This window comes from Drosophila persimilis, unplaced genomic scaffold (genome assembly GCF_003286085.1).
Source record: "Drosophila persimilis strain 14011-0111.01,24,50 unplaced genomic scaffold, DperRS2 tig00000002-arrow-pilon, whole genome shotgun sequence".
NCBI classification, from domain to species: domain Eukaryota; kingdom Metazoa; phylum Arthropoda; class Insecta; order Diptera; family Drosophilidae; genus Drosophila; species Drosophila persimilis.
In genome coordinates this window covers 16,126,729-16,145,708 of record NW_020825289.1, presented here as the reverse complement: position 1 = coordinate 16,145,708, position 18,980 = coordinate 16,126,729, and the positions used below count along the sequence as shown (strand labels likewise).

Sequence of the window (18,980 nt, the reverse complement as noted above, 5' to 3'; positions counted from 1 at the left end):
AAAACACTTGAAGAAGAGAAGACGAAGGAGAGGCAGGGACAGTGCGAAAAGCCAAAAGAAATGGGGCAAAGGACTCTGCCGCAAGGCTGTGAATGAGCTGTAAAAAGGCTCAAGTATTGACAATGCCTTTGGTCCATACTTAGGCATCAATGATAGCCCCTCCCTCTACTCTTTCCCTCTGTTTGTGTGTGTGTGTAATGGGCTAATGGGCGTGGCAGAAATGGGACCAGACAACAAATTGGCTAATTTCGTTCTTTTTCTGGAGTGTGTATGTGTGTGCAAGGATTTATTTCAATTGAAAGTGCCGCCATGAGCTGTCAACAAGAATCCCTTCTCCAGACTCCGGCAATAAGTCAGCTAACGAGCTTCAATGAGGCATGCCAAGTATTTCCGGGACGAACAGAAAGGGAACCGACTTGAGAGAGAGAGAGAGAGAGAGAGGGATAGCTGCAAAGACATAGTAGAGTGAGATAGAGAGACATCAAGTGGCCTGGCATTGAAGTTAGTGAAGCATTTTCCTGTCCTTTTGCTTCGAGAGTTTTGGCTAACATTTTTGTTATGTGTTACCATGAAATTTACATTAGAATTTCCTCTCCTTTTCCTGCCACAATTTGCATGCATAAACAAAAGAGAGACAGAGAGCGAGAGACAGGCACAGAGTGTGCGAGCGTAAGAGAGATGGCTAAAGACATTTCGCATAACTTTCTACAATTTTCAGCGTTGAAAATTCCAGAAAATTTTCGAGCCACAAATTAATGTATGCGGCACATCTGCAACGTAATTTTGCATTTGACATTTGTTTGTTAATTGAATATTTGTGTTTCTGATTAAAATCCGTTGGGAGAATATTATACTCGTGTGTGTATATACCCGTGGATGCTCTCGCATTGCTAATTGGCCGTTGGTTTCTCGGTCTCGGTCATCAGCCACTCAATTAGTTAAAGTTTTTGTGGCAAAGAAGCTGCTACAGACTTGTGGCTTACCCCCGGGGGAATGATCCAGCTGTTTCCGCAGCATCGACAATTCGCTCGACTATGTCTATCCCCGCATCAGGCATTTGACATTTGCAATTTCGCTTCACGCTTGGCGGACAAGCAAAAAGGTTTCTGTGGCTTTTGTGGCTGTCACTTGGCGACCAAACCCCAATGGACATTCCGTATCGAACGGCTTCTGGCTTTGATTGAACTTAAATGAAGCCCGATGCGGTTAATGGTGTGGAAATGCGACCAGCCATGGGAGAGGACTAGGGACAGATCAAATCAATTATTTTTGGGTGGGGGTAATGGAATTAATATGAGATTACTGGAGAACTCTCTGCTATAACCCAAATAAATCTTGCATTCATAACTAAAACTCCTCACATGGAGGGTCTTTTCAGTTAAGATAACCCATTCGTTATGTTAATTTCACGCTCTTAATTCCACGCATAAATCAAATGACAAATTCAATGATAATCTCATTTGCTACAACTCTGGCATTCAATTAACGAAAGGCAACACTGGCAACAATCACAAAAGCAGAATTTAATTAAATATTCCTTAAATAGCAAACAGCAAACAGCAGAGAGAGGAGAACTGACTGGGAGTACGAGTGTATGCAGATTGAATTAAGTTCTATTTTTCACGCCCTCTTTACAAAACCTGAAGGGGCAGAGGGGTATGCCAATGTTTAGCACAAAGCTGTAAGTGTGTGTGTAACCCAACAAGCACACACACACCCACAGACGGACAGAGAGAGCGGCGGGCAACACCGACACTTTTGCGTGAGGCACGAAAAATTTAATTTTCTCACATTACTTGTGCATACTTGGAAAAGCCGGAGGCGAAAAACCGAAACCAAAAACCGAACAGCGAACACCCGGAACCAACCCCAATACAACCTTAAGCACCCCGTTTCACCCCCCTCCTACGTATGCGTAATATTGAAACAATGTGAAAATTGCGCATACGCACAGTTGTTCCGCTTCACACGCAAGACTCAGCCCACAAACAGAACCGGGACCCCAAAAATACTTTATTTGATAAGCAAGTCATTTGCATATGCCATTTGACAACGCCCCCGCTCCAAAGAGACAGAGCCAGAGCCTGGAAAAGGGTAGAGGTACGTCCGGGGCTTGCCATTAGAAACTTTGCTTAAATCAGCGTCGTGTCAAATATGTTGCCTGCTTGGAGCAACTAAGCAGCAATGACTGACAACCAGTACAGTTGTGTCTGTCGGTCTGTCCGTCGGTCTGTCGGTCTGCCTGTCTGTTGCAGATGTTGCTGATTGCCTTTCTGTGCGAATTGCATTGAAGAGTTGAAAGTGAGGTGGAAATTTACTGAATCATATTTGGATCCATCTTTGGTTTTAATTTGCTCTAAAAGCTTTTGAGAAATAATCGATGCTGTTGTGACTCCCCCTGCTGTCTACAGAGTAGAAGGAAGTATTTGAAAGATCCATCTATCTGCTGCTCAAACATTTATTGATACATAATCGATGCTGCATCGTGTGCTGCAGCTTTATTTCAATTTCTTCAAAACAATTAATCTCTTTCAAACCATTTACAATTGTTGCTGCAACGCATTTGTTATGTGTCTTTGTTTTATCGATTTAAACCAGAAAACTCCACCTCCACTGCTCCATTGGTCTCCTGGTAACCCGTTTCCCACCAAAAGCAAACACATTCATATTTTTCCAAACGATTTCTCGAAAGATTCACTGTCAACACAGTTTCTAACCCAACAAGGACGTACATCATCGGCCATTATATAGTTCCCAGTTTTCTCGATTCAGACCCAAGCAGGAAGCTTAACCAGATATTTATACGTACTTCCCTCTCCGTTAGGCCCCCGCCAGCCACCTGCATCTGGCCCTGTGGCAGTTCAACATTTTTTGGGCAGTAGCGACAATATTTTTGCACAATTTCCATTTTATTATTGCACATAACCCAAAATGCCATTTATTTTTACAAGTGCTTGTTGAAGTTTTCTACATTTCTCTCCTCTGGATTCCAGCAACAAGAATAACAGAGGGAAAGCGGAGGGAATGTGGAGAAGAGCAAAAGCAACAACAATTGCTATGCCAAACACAGAAATTTATGGTCATTTGGGGAATTTTACGCTTTTTCAGCTTTGGAGCGGCGCATTAAATGCTTACATGTTGATTTAACATCCAGAAGCATGCACAGCACAGCACAGCGAAAGGATCTGGGGTTACAGTAGAGTACAGTCAACCCCATGGATTGCTTCGCGCTGCCTTGTAACTCTGGTGTTGCTGCCTCATTCTTCTTGGTAACTCCTCCTTCTTCTCTGCTCCTCTGCTTCAGGCCACTGAAAGTGCTACTTTGCATGCACTCCTTTCGGCTGGCCTTTCTTCTCATCCCCCGTTCGTGCTTAGTGCCTCGAATCGTTTATATCCTATATCCCTGTTCCTTCTGCTTTGTTTTAGCGCGCTCAGTGTTCGTTTTCGGCGCTGCAAATCTTTGTTTATTTGCAGCTAAAATGCAACGATTTATTGTAATTTTATACACAAGCCAAACCAGGCCGGGACTAAAGAAAGCCAAAGCAACATCCCGGGACCCAGGAGCCGGGGCCCAACCATAGAGCTCAACAAATTGTTGGAAATTATGGCCTCAAAGCCAGGCAGACGCTTTCATAAACATATGGTCGGTACGACCAGATTTGTTTAAACTTTGTCCATAAACTGGGGCAACTTATATGAACAGGATAGTCGAGTAACGGAACTTGGGTTTTCCCTATGAATAACTTCTGAGCAGGAGTTTTGGTTGAGTTTATCAATTAGCAAATGAATTAAGTGGTTTGGGAAGTCCACTTCCTTCACTTCATTAATCGATTTATAACCCCTGTTAATGCCGAACCCTATCTATACTTCCCTTAAGAGCTCAGTGGGAAACTATCGACTAAAGCCTTTCTAAAACCCTTTTTCTGTGATTCTAGTATGCCTAGTTCTAAACAATCCAATCCATCTTCACCGCAGGGCCACAAATCAAAGCTCTCTCAGAAATTGTTTACTCTGTAGAGCCTGAAACAAAGTCCGGGAGAGGGAAAACTAAGGCCCAAAATGGAGAGGGGCAAAAAATGCCAAGAGAACGAGGGGAGAGCGAGGGATCAAAGGGAATGAAAGGGACGAGCAGCGAGGAACGATTGTTTTGGAGAGGAAATTGGGCTTTTACAACGAGTACTCGCACTTTTACTTGGCTGCGTTTTTGAATGTTGATTTTTTGAAAGGGATTTCTGCACTCTAAAGAAAATACCAATGCAGCGTGTGTCTGTGTGTGCCGACAAAAGAGCGAGTGTATGTGTGTTTACGGCTAAGTTTGTTGTGTGTTTAGTTGCGCGTATTGCAGCTTTTTTTTTGTGGGGGGTAACGAGAGTGAAAGAGAGGCAAATGGCTAAGAAAATTTGGGTGTGCGGGTGTGTGTGGGGAGCTAAATGAAAAGCAGGGCCCCATGTGCATTTCTAGGGGCCCAAAGGCGGTCAAAGTAGAAAGCATCGGGGGCTCTGGCTTTCGTATTTTATTCTGCATATTCTGTACATATGTATGTGTGCTCTAATGCATGCATGCATCTGTGTGACATGTCAAAGCAAAACTTTGTTTCGCTCCTTCGGGCGCTCGTCTGTAATCTCTGTCCGCTGTTTGCCGTTTTCCATTTTCCATTTTCAGGGCACTCGCGTCCGCTTTTGCTTTTGCTTTTGTTTTTGTTGCTCCACTCGAACCTCGAAGCGATATTGTGGCTTGCCCAAAAGTCAGGCAACCCCACCGCCACCTCCTTCCCCGGCATGAGCCACCTCGCCCACATGAATATACAAATACTTGCATATATTACTCCGGATATTTGTCCCAAATGTGCGCTGTTTTCGGTTAACAAAAAATTAAAACGTGCATTTGCTGTGGCAAGCAGGAAGGGAGGCGGTTCCGGAGGCAATCTCGTATATTTTTGATGAGTCCCGTGGGGGCTAGTAAGACCATGAGATATGGAAGACAGTTTTCCTTTGTTCTCCCAGTTTTTTTTTGCGAGGGTTTTTCGTTTTCGTTGGTTCAGGTTTTTGTGGCTTTAAACTCGAATGGGAATATATGGCTAAAAAGGGAGCACATCAATGCATGTGTGCAGTAATCGATACGTTTTCTGTGGCTATACGGATCTATATCACTCTGAGGAATGAAGCATCAGCAATCGGATATTCCCCAGTCTATCTACGACTATCAGAAACTGGATATAATCTTTCGTCTTGCGCCACTCAATTCCTGGCAATTCATTTCTCCACCACAAAAATCTCCATTAATAATCTGTAGAATTTTCAGCTGCGAAATTGAGCAAAAACTATCTGGATAATTTGTTAAATTGTTCAGCTGCCACAGGCGCAAGCACAAGAACATACATAGATATAGCCAGGCACAAGCACAAGCACCAGCGGCACGCACACACGGGGCAGAGTTCAAGTTGCCGCATTTCAGCAGCACCTGGTTATGGGAAAACTTTAAGCAAATTATTGCGTTTATTAAAAAGCTTTAAAAAGGCTGCTCGGGCTCACCGCTCTCACCGAATGCTCCGTGTCTGCTCGGGGAGTCCCCTTACAGTTCGGTTGAAATTTTGGGGCTAGAGAAATGCTAAACTTTAATGGCCACACGCACACCCACACACCGACACACCGACACACAGATGAAAGTTTATTCGAAAGAAAAACTTGAAGTAATTTGCACAGTAATTGGGTATTAACCTAGCACAGAACCAGAGAGTGAGACAGCTTTACACAAAGAGAGAGAGAGAGAGAGAGAGAGAGAGGGTGAGAAAGAGGGAGAGAGATACAGAATAAATGGACAGAGTTTAAGGCACGTTCTCCGGCTCAGTTCGTTTAAGTGCCACACACATTCCTCATACGCCATGTGAGACACATCTCTCTCTCTCTCCCTTTCCGTGCTCCCGTATTCCCGTCTCTGTCTCTTGGTCTCTCTGGTGCGGTCATTTTGATGGATTTTCCCTCCCTCAGTGTGGCATCGGCTGGATCCAAGCAGGCAGACAGACAGACAGACAGACAGTTCTTTATTCAAAACTCACACTCGCTATCCATTCGCTTGGCTATCCATTTTGCATTCTGCATTTTCAGTTTCAATTCCACAGCCCGTTGGCAGTTTTTGTACTATTTTGATGCCGTCGTGCCGTCGTGGCGTCGTGGCGTCGTGGCGTCGAGGCCTTTATTTGATATTAAATATTAACAAAATGGCCTCAATGTACAGGCCCCAATGTGTGGCAGGAGCGTGCTTGAGTTCGGCAGAGGAGGGGCTACGCTTTTTCAAGGGTATCGACTGATTCCTCACCTAAGCCTAGCCCTTCTTTGTGTTTTGTGTGCACTGGTTTAATCCCCTTTTAATCTTTAGTTGGATACCTTTGGGTCACCCTTTTAGGTGGCGACCCTGCCTCTTTGTTGTCTGTAAACTTTGCGCTTTATCCTCAAACACACACGTACACACAGGTACAGGAACAGGCACTGGCACAGGCACTGGCACTGGCACTGGACCACACAGCTGCATGTGTTTCGTTTATAAATTTATATAGACGTTGCCTCCGCTCTGCTGTTTGCTCGGCAAATTTTCCTATCAATTTTTTTCTGCGGCTCTCCCACATCCTCCTGTTCCGTGGCATGCAACGTAGAGGTTGTTTATTTGCTTAACTGACGCACTGCTGATGTTGGCTGCTCTTCGTTGTTGCCGCTGCAGCACGCGATGTTGCGGGTCATCCAGCGTGGAGGGGAGGGGGGGCTATTTTTGATGTGCACCTGTGCAGCGGCGCTCTTTTATCAGCCGTTTGGCTTCGAGTTGTTTGCCTTGATTTCGCGTGGGGCAGCGAACAGGGCTTTAAACGGGGGAACAAGCTATTTACTTGGGCGCAGTCTCTATCCACCTCTGAAAGTATTCGATCAACGAAAGTGAATAAAAGTTAAACTTTTGTTGTTGTTGGATGAGCAGAAATGTGCTTTAGTTCGCAAAAAAAAACTAAGATAATCCCTCTGCCCATCCGCTCAAATGGAAATGCAGGGAACCGGCGGAGATCCGGCCAGTCGCCGCTGCATAACTAGCTAATTAATATTAATGCACAGCGAATGCTAATTACGCCAACAACTACAAAAAAGCTAACACTCACCGACACACGCTCGTCCAGGGGAGGGAAAAAGGGAAAGAAAAACAAAGTATTTTCCACACACAATCATAGAGATCGTGAGAGCGGGAGAGCGGGAGTGTGGGAGTGTGGGGAGGAGATGATGCTGCATAGGACGAGAGCAGGACGAGGCCGAAATGGAAAAAGTTTTGCATTGAAATGCAAGCAAATTGAAATGAGCGGCCCTCAAGGACTGGGGGTGGGATGAGTGAAGTGGCTGGAGGAACACGTGTTGGCCATTTCAAAAATGTAAACGTCAGCGAGTCCATCAGAGGCAGAGCGCCCAGCCTCCAACCAGCCAAACGAAGCAGGGAACCAGCCAAGCATACGAGCATCCAGCATCCAGCATACAGAATCCATTCGACTGCAGAGACGTTTATTTGCTTATTCATAAGCAAACATTAACTTCGTTTGCATGCGTGCGAAAGGGATGTCCGTAGAGTTTTTACAAAGCGAGGGCCATAGAGAGGGAAAGCGAGCGAGAGAGGCGCAAAAAGCTTTCGCGAAATGTGATTATCAGCGGAGGGCCAACAGCTGCCAGCAGCTGCTTAACAAACCCAGCACTCTGGAAGCGATGGAGGACCTTGCATACACACACAGGACAATTGGCATCGTGTGGACTCGAAATGCTCAAACTCTGAATGAAACAAAGCAAAAGCAAAACAATTGCAAAAATCGCGAAGGTAACTTCATAAAAATGATTTCTTTTTGGGTGGATGCTGAGAGACCTGCCAGCTGTTGTCTGACGCTTAAGTTAATTAGAAACAAATATGTATGCATAAATAATTCTGTGAAAAAGGAGTCTAGCACATATGCACATATTAATGTGGGATAAATAAATGAAACCCCTTTAATAATGCAAATTTCTTCTTTGCAATTCTATATACCTATAAAAGTTGTTTTGAAAATATTTTAGGAACCATTTCCTGCATTTCAATGCCTCCATACATTACCTTCAATAGGAATTATAAAAGCCACTCCTTGGCTCTCAAAAAGCCCGCTTGCAGCAATTTATAATGCCAACACTTCCCCCAGCAAAGTTACCGATATTTCCCACACCAAACCATCCACATTTAATATCCTTGTACCGGATCTCGTGCACTCGTTTGCCTTTGCCGGTTGCAGCAGGTCATTAGGCATGGGAAGAGCGGCCAGAGTCCGAGACGTACACGGGCAGATGCGCAAAGATGCCAAAGCCGCTTAGGCGACAGCCCCCAGGGCAGAGGAGCGGAATCTGTAGCCTGGGGGGGGGCTTAATGGACACAATGGCCAACAAATAGAAATATGAATGTAAATTTTGTGGCAGTCACAAATAAAATAATTTCGTAAATGAGAGCGGGGGAAGGACGGCGAGGAATGCAGAGCATTTAAATAAATAACAGGAAAAAAGTAAAAATAATAATGGCAAAGTGGCAGAAACAAAGCAAACGATATGGCAGACGAACAGAAATACAGGAAGTGGAGAGTGGGATGGGATGGACAAACAAACCAACAAGGTGCCATGCCAAATGCTTTCAGACCTCACGCTGCGTATGAGTGATGTGTCACACGCTGGACTTTCGGGCTACAGTACGGCCTTTGGCCTCAGGATTGGTGATGGTGATGGAGCTGGAAATGGGTGGCAGTCCTCTGCTTGGTTTAAATATATGCCATTGTTGGTCGACTCGAATCGAATCGAATCCAGGCCAATCAAGTGCTTTTTATATAGACATTTTTCAATGAAACCGTATCGCAGTTACAGTTTGCAATTGTCCATATATTATTCACTGGCATATGGAGTGATGAATGGATGGATGATGATGATGGGCCGATGCTGCGTGGGTTAAAACAGTTGTTGGTGGGTATACTTTGGGAGATATTTATATGGGGCTTTGCTATGATTTGTCACTTCTTTATGGCATCTACTGTCATATAAAATTTAATTTGATTTTAAATGAATTAACTTTGTTAGAAAAATGTTTCAATTACATTCGAAGTACGCTTCAGTTTTCCTTAAAATGTTTTTATATACAAAAATAGTTTAAAACAAAACGGAATCAAGATCAAAAGCTCTCAATTATAAAAATGATTTGCTTGAATTAAGCAAAAATTGTCAAAGCGACCCTCTGTGATGGCAGCACTTCATAAAATGTACTCTTAAAACTTACATTCAGATGCAAAAATGTTGCTTAATTGCTTTTTGTTCACATGTCAATTTGCCTTGTTATTCAGTTGGACCCCGGAATGTCCTTATCGAGCCCTCTCTCTCCTCCTGTCCTGTCGGCGTCCTGTGTCTCTATCCGTTCGCTTTTAATGCATTCCGACATGAAGCTGCCAAACAAATATGCAAATTCTGGCAAACAGCTGCAGTGCCTTTGAATGTTTTTGGATCTTCTTCTGCTGCTGTCGATGAACATTCAATGGCCATGGATGGCAGATTGTACTGACAGGCTAATGGTAACGGCAACGGCAACGGCAATGGCAACGGGAACTCTGTCCAGTTCCTGGTTTCTGGAGCAGATACTCCAGCGGTATAGAAAGCAGACCAAAAGCCAAAGCCCAAGCGGGGGCAGCAGCAGAAGCAGGAGGAGAACCAGGGGGTAACAATATCTAATCAAGTCGCCATGTTTGAATGGGGAAACGCTGCCCTGCTTCCACCTCTGTCTGGCAGGGCTCGTCGTTGTGTTTGCATTGACATTTGGTCGTCACAGACCCCATTGGCACGTTGCCTTCGGATTTGAATTAACAGTTATTTTTGGCACCCGTTGTGCCACTGCCGGCACTCTCCTTCTGCTCTGCTTTCTCTCTGGCATCCCCGTGGAAGCGGTGTCTGTGATATTGCCACCTCTCCATGGCATCCCAGTGGGCCCTGACTCTTCGAAACAACCAAAACAAAAGGTGAAGCAGGAGTGAGAGAGAGCGACCGAGAGAGTAAGGGGAAGATTTCTACTTTGCTGCTGCTTTTGGCCCGGGCTAATCTCGGCTCATTGCAATTTGGCCAGGAATTTCCAATACTGATTGCAATTGGCTGGGAATCGAAGTGGTAGCCAAAAGCCACCCAAACAATATTTGATGGAAAAATAAAACTAGGCAAATCCTTTCTTAGCATGTCTCTAAAACAAGCAGCAAATACCATTTTCCGGGGGGCTCGAGGCGCGATGAGCTCGAACACAAGGATAACATAAATATGAAATACAAACACTGATTTGGGACAAGATTGAGATTTCATTTCAACAAAATTTTAATTAACAAACCAATTAGTTTTGTGTTATTTCTCGATAGCACACACAACATTCAACGAACCAAAAACAAAAACAGAAAAAAAGTGAGGAAACCACCATCGAGGCAAAGACAAACAAACAGCATTGACCCAAATCAAGTTGAAGAGCGGTGAAGGCCAGGAGCAGGACCAGGAGCAGCGTCATATGAAAAGCAAATACGTAGCCATAGATGAAGACACAGACACAGATACAGCTACAGATATGGATGAGAAGATGCTGAGAGGATGAGGTGGAAGAAAGAATGAGTTGGGTTGGGGCTCAGTTCGGTTTTGGAAGTTCCAACTCGACCGCAGGCCACAAGCTGTGGATCCCTTTGCCACATTGCAGCAGTCTATACGGCAATTTAGATAAACTTGTTTTTGTGTCCCGCCGTTGTCCAGGCTAAAAGGAAAAGAAGCAAAAGCAGCAGCAGCATCAGCCACAAAAAGGCAAAAGCTAAAAGTCAATCCTCTTTCTCCAGCGGCCAGCGGCCAATGCATGTCCTTGCGAGTTCATAAAACGACAATCTACGCTCAAAACAAGTAGAGTGTGCAAAATATGTTGTGGCCTATCGACTTGGAGGTACCCGATGCTAAGCTTCTTTCAATGAAAATCATCGAATACTCCCATCTTCCTCTGGTGTCCAGCATACCCTTAAACACATCGATTACAGGGTACCTAAAATCAGAGAAAATAAATGAAAACTTGGACAAATTTGCGCAGTAATCGGCAGAGGTGGAGCCAAGGTTAGGAGCTGGAGTCTGGGTTGATGGCGATGCGATTGAACATAGAACTTTGATTAGACCTTTGAACTGTTTGTCTGCGTGTTTGCTCTCGTCTGAGTGCGTTCAGAAAGCGAAAGTTACAATTTTCATCTGCGACTATGAAAAACAAATATCGTAGAAAAGAAATTGTAAATCGAAGGAACTGCATGCATATGTGGTTTGACTCTGAAATAAAGCTGCAGAAGGCTATTAAAAATTTGTGGCATGAAAGCATAAATAAATACCTGAAAATTCCATCAATTTATTTGATATTTCTCTTCTTTCATTCCAGGTAAAAATGTCTCCTTTTTTGGTGGAAAAGTGCCCCATCATCAGCTAATGGAACTTCACGGCAAACACATCATCTTTTTCCTTAACCCGCCACAGATTGCATATGAAATTCGCAAATTATGCAATTAACCCATTTTCAGCCGAATTGGGGTGCGGGGGGGAGGGCCGCATGAAAGGTAACTCCTGGCAGGGCAACAATCGAGGCGGCGGCTGCCAAGGCAAATGAAGTGTGCCAGTGTGTGTGTGTTTTTTTTTTTTTTTATATTCATATACTTATTTATTTGCTCTATAATATTTACAATTTATATTTATCGGACAAGAGTGTGTTGGGACTAGGGGCCCCGCGGACTGCGGTACTGCCGCAAAGCATTGCTTCGCAGTGGCGTGGACTCCTACTCCGTCTGCTCCTTCCGCCTTCTCTCCAAGGACCTAAGCGTTCGCATCACGCTAGAGGCGAACTCCGCGGCCGCATCCCACACCTTCGGGTCTGCCAGCATCAGCGGCACCAGAGTCTCGGTGCTGACCCTAGACCCTGCTACTGTCTCCAATGTCTGACGCTCGAGGTCAAACCTGTGGCAGTCGAAGAGGACGTGGCGAGCGTCCTCCACTATGCCTGTGCCACACTCGGGGCACCAGTCCTCTGTCTCGTGGCCGAAGCGCTTGAGGTAGCCGCGGAAGCAGCCATGTCCGCTCAGTGCCTGGGTAAGGTAGAAATCCACCTGGCCGTGCTTCCTTTCAACCCAGCATGCTATGCTTGGGATGAGGGTGTGGGTCCATCGGCCTTTGGGTGAGTGGTCCCAACGAGACTGCCATCTGTCTATGCTGGTCCTTCTGGCGGCGTCCTTAATTTCTGCTTTGGAGCGTGCCTCGGCTGCACTGTCCGTCATGGCATCATGGATCTCCTTCCTCTCCCTTATCAGCTCCCTGAGCGGGACTTGCCCGGCAATGACTAACGCGGCTTCGTCTGAGATTGTCCGGAACGAGCACGCGATCCTAATGGCGCACAGTCTGTACGTTGCCTCTACTCCTCGCATGTAGCTCCTCACCTTCGCGGCTTCTGCCCACACCGGAGCGGCGTAGAGCATCTGCGACGTCACGACGCTCGTCAGCAGTTTTCTCGTTGCCTGCTTTGGCCCTCTGGTGTTTAGCAGCATCCTGGATAGCGCTCCCGCGGTCCCACCGGCCTTCGTGTGGACGTATTCCAGATGCTCTTTGAAGGAAAGGCGCGTGTCGATGAGGACTCCAAGGTACTTGATGGACCTCTGCGATTCGATCGCGGTCCCACCAACCTGAACTCTGGCGGTCTCGACCACTTTACGGCTGGATATCAGGACCGCCTCCGTTTTTTGGGCCGCCAGCTCCAGCCCCGCGGCGGATAGCCACGCCTCGACGGCTTGTATGGCGACGTTGGCAAGCTCCTCCACTGCGGCAAGTTCCTTCGCTACCGCCACTATTGCGACGTCGTCAGCGAAGCCCACCAGGTTAGTGTTGGCTGGCATCGGGAGCCGTAGGACCCCGTCGTACATAGCGTTCCAGAGCAGAGGTCCCAAAACGGAGCCCTGCGGGACTCCGGCTGAGACTTCGTATGCCCTAGAGCCCTGACATGTGTCCATTGTCAGCACCCTATTGCTGAAATAGCTGCGCGCTATATTCAGTAGGTAGCCCGGGATGTTGAAGGACCTCAGTGCCTCCAGCGTCCGGGTCCAGTCGGCCGAGTTGAAGGCGTTCCTTATGTCCAGTGTCACCACCAGACAATAGGACTTGGTTCCGCCTCTCCACCTGGTCCCAGCAATGGCTTCCTCCGCCGTTTGTACGACCCTCAAGATGGCGTCCAGCGTCGACCTCCCTTTCCTGAACCCGTATTGGTTCTGGGAGAGACCGCCTGCTGCTTCGATGGCTGCGCTCAGCCTCGCACCGATCACCCTTTCGAAGACTTTTCCCATGGAGTCCAGAAGGCAGATGGGCCTGTAGGAAGAGGCCACCCCTGGCGGCTTGCCCGGCTTGGTTAATAGTAGGAGCCGTTGCCTTTTCCACCTCTCGGGGAACGTCCCCTCCTGGAGGCATTTGTTGAAAAGGCCCGCAGCTTCCCTCGGGAGTAGAAGAAGTGCCAGCTTCAACGCGCTGTTGGGGATCGCATCCGGACCCGGAGCCTTCCTAGGTATCAGGTTTCTGCCTGCCTGCAACACCTCGGCTTCCGTAACCTCGCAGATGTCGCTTGGGCTATGCTCGAACCGCAGGGAGCTAGGGATCTGCCGTCCTCGAGGAAACAGTACCCTGACTATACACTCCAGTGCCTCTGGATCTGTTGGAGCTTTGCTGCCTGCGTTCAGCCTCTTCACCACCATCCTGTACGCGCCTCCCCAGGGGTCCTCTTCGGCGGCATCACACAGCTTAAGGAAGCATTCCCTCTTGCTGTTCCTTATGGCGGTCTTCAGCTCCTTCCTCGCCGCTTTGTAGGACTCGCTGCATCGGGCCAAGCGCGGTGTGCCTCTGGCTCGCTGGAGCAGCCTTCTGGCCCGGTGGCAGGTTCTACGGAGAGCCGCGATCGCTTCGCTCCACCAGAAAACTGGATCCTTGTGCTTCCGGAACGTCCCTCTCGGTAGCATGCTCTGGTCGCAGGCGCCTTCAAGTGCGTCCGCAAATTTGGTCGCCATGTCGTTGGCTCCGTCTGCATCGTTTGCAGAGTAGCCCTCAAGGGCGCTTGCGAAGACTTGGGCCCTCAGCGTGTCCTGGCGGTACGCCTTCCCATGCCGGAACGGGGTACCTCTCGATCGGGCAAGGGTGCCCAGGGTGCATAGTATGGCCTCGTGGTCGCTGGCAGTGTATGCGTCGCTGATCCTCCATCGGGCGTGCCGGGCCAGCGAGCTGCTGGCATAGGTGAGATCGATGATCGACCCTACACCTGCCCTGCTGAAAGTTTGTTGGGACCCTTCGTTCAGAAGGACGACGTCCAGAGAGGCAAAAGCCTCCAGCACCGTGCGGCCTCTGGCGTTTGTACGGGAGGACCCCCAATCCAGGGCCCAGGCGTTGAAGTCGCCTCCGACTACGACGTTGTTCCGTCCTCGCAGATCGCAGCTCAGCTCGTCCATAATGCGGCTGAAAGTCTCCAGTGAGAGGCTGGGTGCCAGGTAGCAGCTGTATAACCATATGCCGCCTACATACCCTCGGACGAATCCGTCAGCCGACCTGGTGTCGCTCGATTGCGGCGCGTCGACGCCACAGAGCCACAGGGCCGCTTTGCCAGTAAGGTCCGTGGCCCAGTCGCTGCTGCTGCCCACCTTATGTGGTTCGCTGAGGAGTGCCACATCAGAGCCAAGCTCGCGCACCGTCTGCGTCAGGAGATCCTGTGCGGCCCTGCAGTGATTCAGGTTGAGTTGAATCAACTGCATGTCGACCTGGTTTTGCCGACCCCGCTTCGCGTGGCTGGGCAGTTTTTAGTGCCTGCCTGGTGCGTGACCTCCTTCTTTCCAGCTGCTGAGCAGATGAAGCACGCAGGCTCTTTTTTGCATTCTGCAACTTTGTGCCCTTTTTCCCCGCATTTGATGCAGCAGCCACTCCTGTCCACTATACTCTTGCAGTTCCGTGCGATATGCCCGGGTTCCAGGCATCGGTAGCACCTTGGGAGTCCATCTCTTTCCCGGATCCTACATATGGTCCAGCCGATCCTCACCTTGCCGCCTTTCAGGACCGCTTGGCCCAGGGAGAAGGGCAAGCTGACCACCGCCAGCTGGGACTCCGCGTATCCGCGGCGCAGACTGCGGACTCTTACTCGACCCTCGTCAATGTTGAATTGGCGAGTTAGGGCGGCACAGATCTCCTGCTCCGTCGCGAGGGAGTCGATGTCCCGTATCTCCAATATGACCACCTTCGAGTCTTCCGTCATTGCTCGCACAGACGCTCCATCGCCGAGGACACGTGCGATGCTGGCCTTCATGCCCTCCGCACTCTCCACGCTGTCTTTTGCAACCTCCAGCAGAAGGTTGCCGTTTGTGGTACGGCGTACCTTAGAGACGCAGCTTCCCAGGTCAGAAAGCTGGTTGTCGTGCCGTCTGGTGACCATTGCCAGAACCTCGCTGTACGACTTCCCGGGGGCCTGAACTATGACCGCGTCTGGGCGAGCGCGGCGCGCTGCTCTCGGCCTCTTGGCCACCACGCTCCATTCGCTGTCCGGGATTCCGGGGCTCTTGGGCTGCCTCGTGGCGCTGGTCGTCGCCACATCTCCGCGTGGCCGCAACGGGGCCTTTTTAAGGGTCCTCTTGGTTGCGATAGCTCCTTTTCGCTGCCTTGGGCGCGTAGGTGGGGTTCCCGGCTCCCCCAATGGGCCTTCGGCCACGGATGGCTGGCTAAGTCTGCGCCACGGTTCGGTTTGCGCTGCGGCATCTTTCCTCCAGACGGTCGTTGTCTGCTGCTCCTTGTCTGCGCTCCGCGTGCTCTGTGAGCATTTCGGGCACAGGCCTTGGGCGTCGGAGCCTTCCTGCGGCGCGCACCTACCCGCTGCAGCCTCTTGGCTCGATTGGATGATGTTCGAGTGCAGCTCCTTCATGCGCACGAACAGTGCTCTGGTGGCCATGTTGATGTGACGCGTATTTTTGTCCATCATCCTGGTCTGAACCTCATCAAGGATTTTTCCCAGCTCCGAGAGGTTCTCAAGGCAGGTGGCCTCCTGGTGGGCCTTGCTCTTCTTGGGCGGCGTTTGCCTCTGGGAACTTCCCGGGCTGGCTGCGTCCCGAACCCTCTTGGGGGTCTCCCTAGAGTCAAGGTCCTGACTCTGCGCCGCTGCTGCTGGAGATGGAGATGGCTCGGGTGCCGGCGATCGGGCGAGCATGCTACCCTTCCTGAAGGCGAGCTTTTCCTCCTCCTCCATTCCGTTGATTACTTTAGTATTTGAATTTCGAACTTGAAATCTCCCTCCGTTGGCGCGCAAATCCAGCTCTTTCCAACACTCTGGCAGCCCTGGGTAGATCGGGGCTGTCTGGCAACACCGTCCGTGTGGCAACTCTACGCGATCACCTGTCTGGCGGCGCAGTCAGCTGCTGTGTGTGAAGCTCCGGACGAGAAGAAGAAGAAAGAAGAAAAGTTGAGTGAGAATTCCTTTTTTCCCCTCCACCAACAATGTGGAAAGTGGAAGTGGAAGGCGCCAAAACAAGGGTTCACCCCCCCTTCCCCTGCTGGATGGAGCGCACTGATTGTGCCCCTGCAACAGAGCGGGATGCCGGTGGGGCCGGTTTTTATACGCAGTACGTACCGGTGCGACAGCAACCTGCTCTCAACAGTTTTTCTTCCAGGTAACACGCGCAGCGCGGATGCTGAAAACGGAAAATCAGGAGCCCGTGATTCGAAACAACCGCACTTGAAAACGCTCAACTCTGAACTCCCCCAGTGTGTGTGTGTGTGTGTGTGTGTGTGTGTGTGTGTGTGTGTGTGTGTGTGTGTGTGTGTGTGTGTGTGTGTGTGTGTGCGTCTCTGGAAAATGGTGCGCCTTTTTAACCTTAAACAGCCGCAGGCTGGCAAATCTTTTTCATAAATTCGCACGTCGGTTTTGGCCAAGGCCCACGGACCAGAAACAGAAGCAGAACCAGGACGACGACGCCTGCGTCTGCCGACCACAAAAAACATTACAACTTGCCAAGAAAAAACCAAAGCCGAATCCTGAAATACACTCGAAAATTCGATCTGGCAGTTGTTGGGCTTTTTAGGATTATCTTTTCAATACATTTCTCTGAAACGAGTTTTTGTTAGAAAAACAGAAATGAAAATCTGCCTCAAAATCGTCATACCCCCCTCTAAAAGGGTATAATGACAAGGATAAGTATGTATACATGGTGGGTAAAAAGAGGCCATGGGATAAGGGTAAGGCTTGAATCTCGGTTAAATTCAAACAGACGCTGCAATTAAGCATAATGTCCTTGCAGGGATAACGTTAAGTGGCGCGTTAAATTACATTAATCATTGAAGGGATTTTAACATGCAACGATGAAGCGAAGGCTGCTGCACCTGAAGGTCCTTTCCACCAGCCTCAACCATCCCACCATCCAATACTTTTTCTCAGCTTTTTCCATTTTTTCGGGGAGGTGGAATGGCGTTCGTCCTGGCCCCAACTGTAGCTTATTTTGTGGCTTCCTTCTTGACCTTTTTTCGACGTGTTTGTTTTGCCAGTAAAAAGGAAACGAAAGGAAAGGAGAAATAAAGGTAATTTTTAAGAACCACAAAAGGTTTGTTGTGGTTCCAGGGACATGGAGAAGAAATGTTACTTAACTAATGAAATTACATTTATTTTTAGTTCTTGGTCACAACAAAGCAATTGCGGGATTTGTTTTTTTTTTTGTTAATCAATAAACGAAATGATTTTTAAGATATTTTCTGTCTGTAGAGCAGAAAATAGCTTGAGATTTTCATTGGGAAATTACAGCACACAAATAATAATGGCCAAACACTATTCTGTATTGTCTGTGAACCCAGACAAAAGCTCAGATTAGTTGTGTCTACATATCTGTGTATCTGAATTGTAGGTTTGGTCGGTGAAAATTCCATTTGTAAACAATTTTCCATTCAACATTCGGCATTCTTCAATGCCACAAATTGGCCCTCGAATGTAGGCGCTGCGCCAGTACTCAATTCTGCATTTCCGTACTTTTCCAATTGCTTTTCTATCACACACACACACACACACACACACAAACACACTCAGAGAAGCACTCACATACATAACATAATCAAATTTCTGCAGGCAAGCAACAATTTCAGTTTCAGCCGCGCCTTCTTCACATTTTTTGTGGCCCTGATTCGGTGGCATCATAGGAGAGGAAGATGCGAGGGCGATGAGGGGCAGAGATGGCACAACACCCATCCCCAAACTCAGTTAGGAGTCAGTGCAGCCCTTGAACTATGCAAATTTTTGATACTCTTGTAGCGCTGGCTCTGGGTCTGTTTTCGTGAGTCTGTGTCTGTTTTCATGCAAATGACTCCTTCAGATGTATCAGACTATACACAAAACTCAGCTTTTTGGTGCACGAAACTATTTCATTCGGAATAGGAACTACTATACGAGAATTACTGTATGTCCACTGTTTTGTTTCCACCGACATTTCCGACGATACAATAGATCAATCTGCAAGGGTATCTAAAGCTTCGACCCCTAAAGCTATTCTTTCCTCCCTTCTGGTTTGAAATGAAACCAGGGTCGGGCAGAACAAAACGAGGGGGGGAAACACTGGAAGAGCGCATACCACGACGTATGATGCAAACTTTAATTGCCGCGAATCCTGCAGCTGGAATGGGTTTTTGGCGGCCCCAACTTGATAATTGATTGCTCAAAGTATGGCAAGAAACGAGTGCCACCAGGCTGGAGAAGGGGCACAACGAAAAGCGAAAGCAAAGAGGAAAAGCCAGGGGGAAAAGCGTGTGAGGGCCTTGATCAAATGGCATAACCGCAGCGATTTCCCTTTGCCTTTGCCGACTTATGAGTTCTGCTCGTCAAGCAGAAATTTTTCCAGCACCCAGCAGTAGAAGCAAACAAATTTCAATTAGCGGCCC

General features: G+C 48.2%; 1 long non-coding RNA gene across 3 annotated transcripts; it reads left to right on the top strand.

The window, feature by feature from the left end:
- Nucleotides 1-16,471: 16,471 nt before the first annotated feature.
- Nucleotides 16,472-17,786, top strand: LOC113565110. Of its 3 annotated transcripts, none has more exons than XR_003408451.1 (4): nucleotides 16,472-16,684; nucleotides 16,733-17,297; nucleotides 17,360-17,636; nucleotides 17,728-17,786. It is a non-coding gene; the product is annotated as an uncharacterized LOC113565110 (long non-coding RNA). The 3 variants fall into 3 exon arrangements; XR_003408452.1 differs by having other exon boundaries at nucleotides 16,472-16,688; XR_003408450.1 differs by having other exon boundaries at nucleotides 16,473-17,297.
- The last annotated feature ends 1,194 nt before the right edge of the window (nucleotides 17,787-18,980 follow it).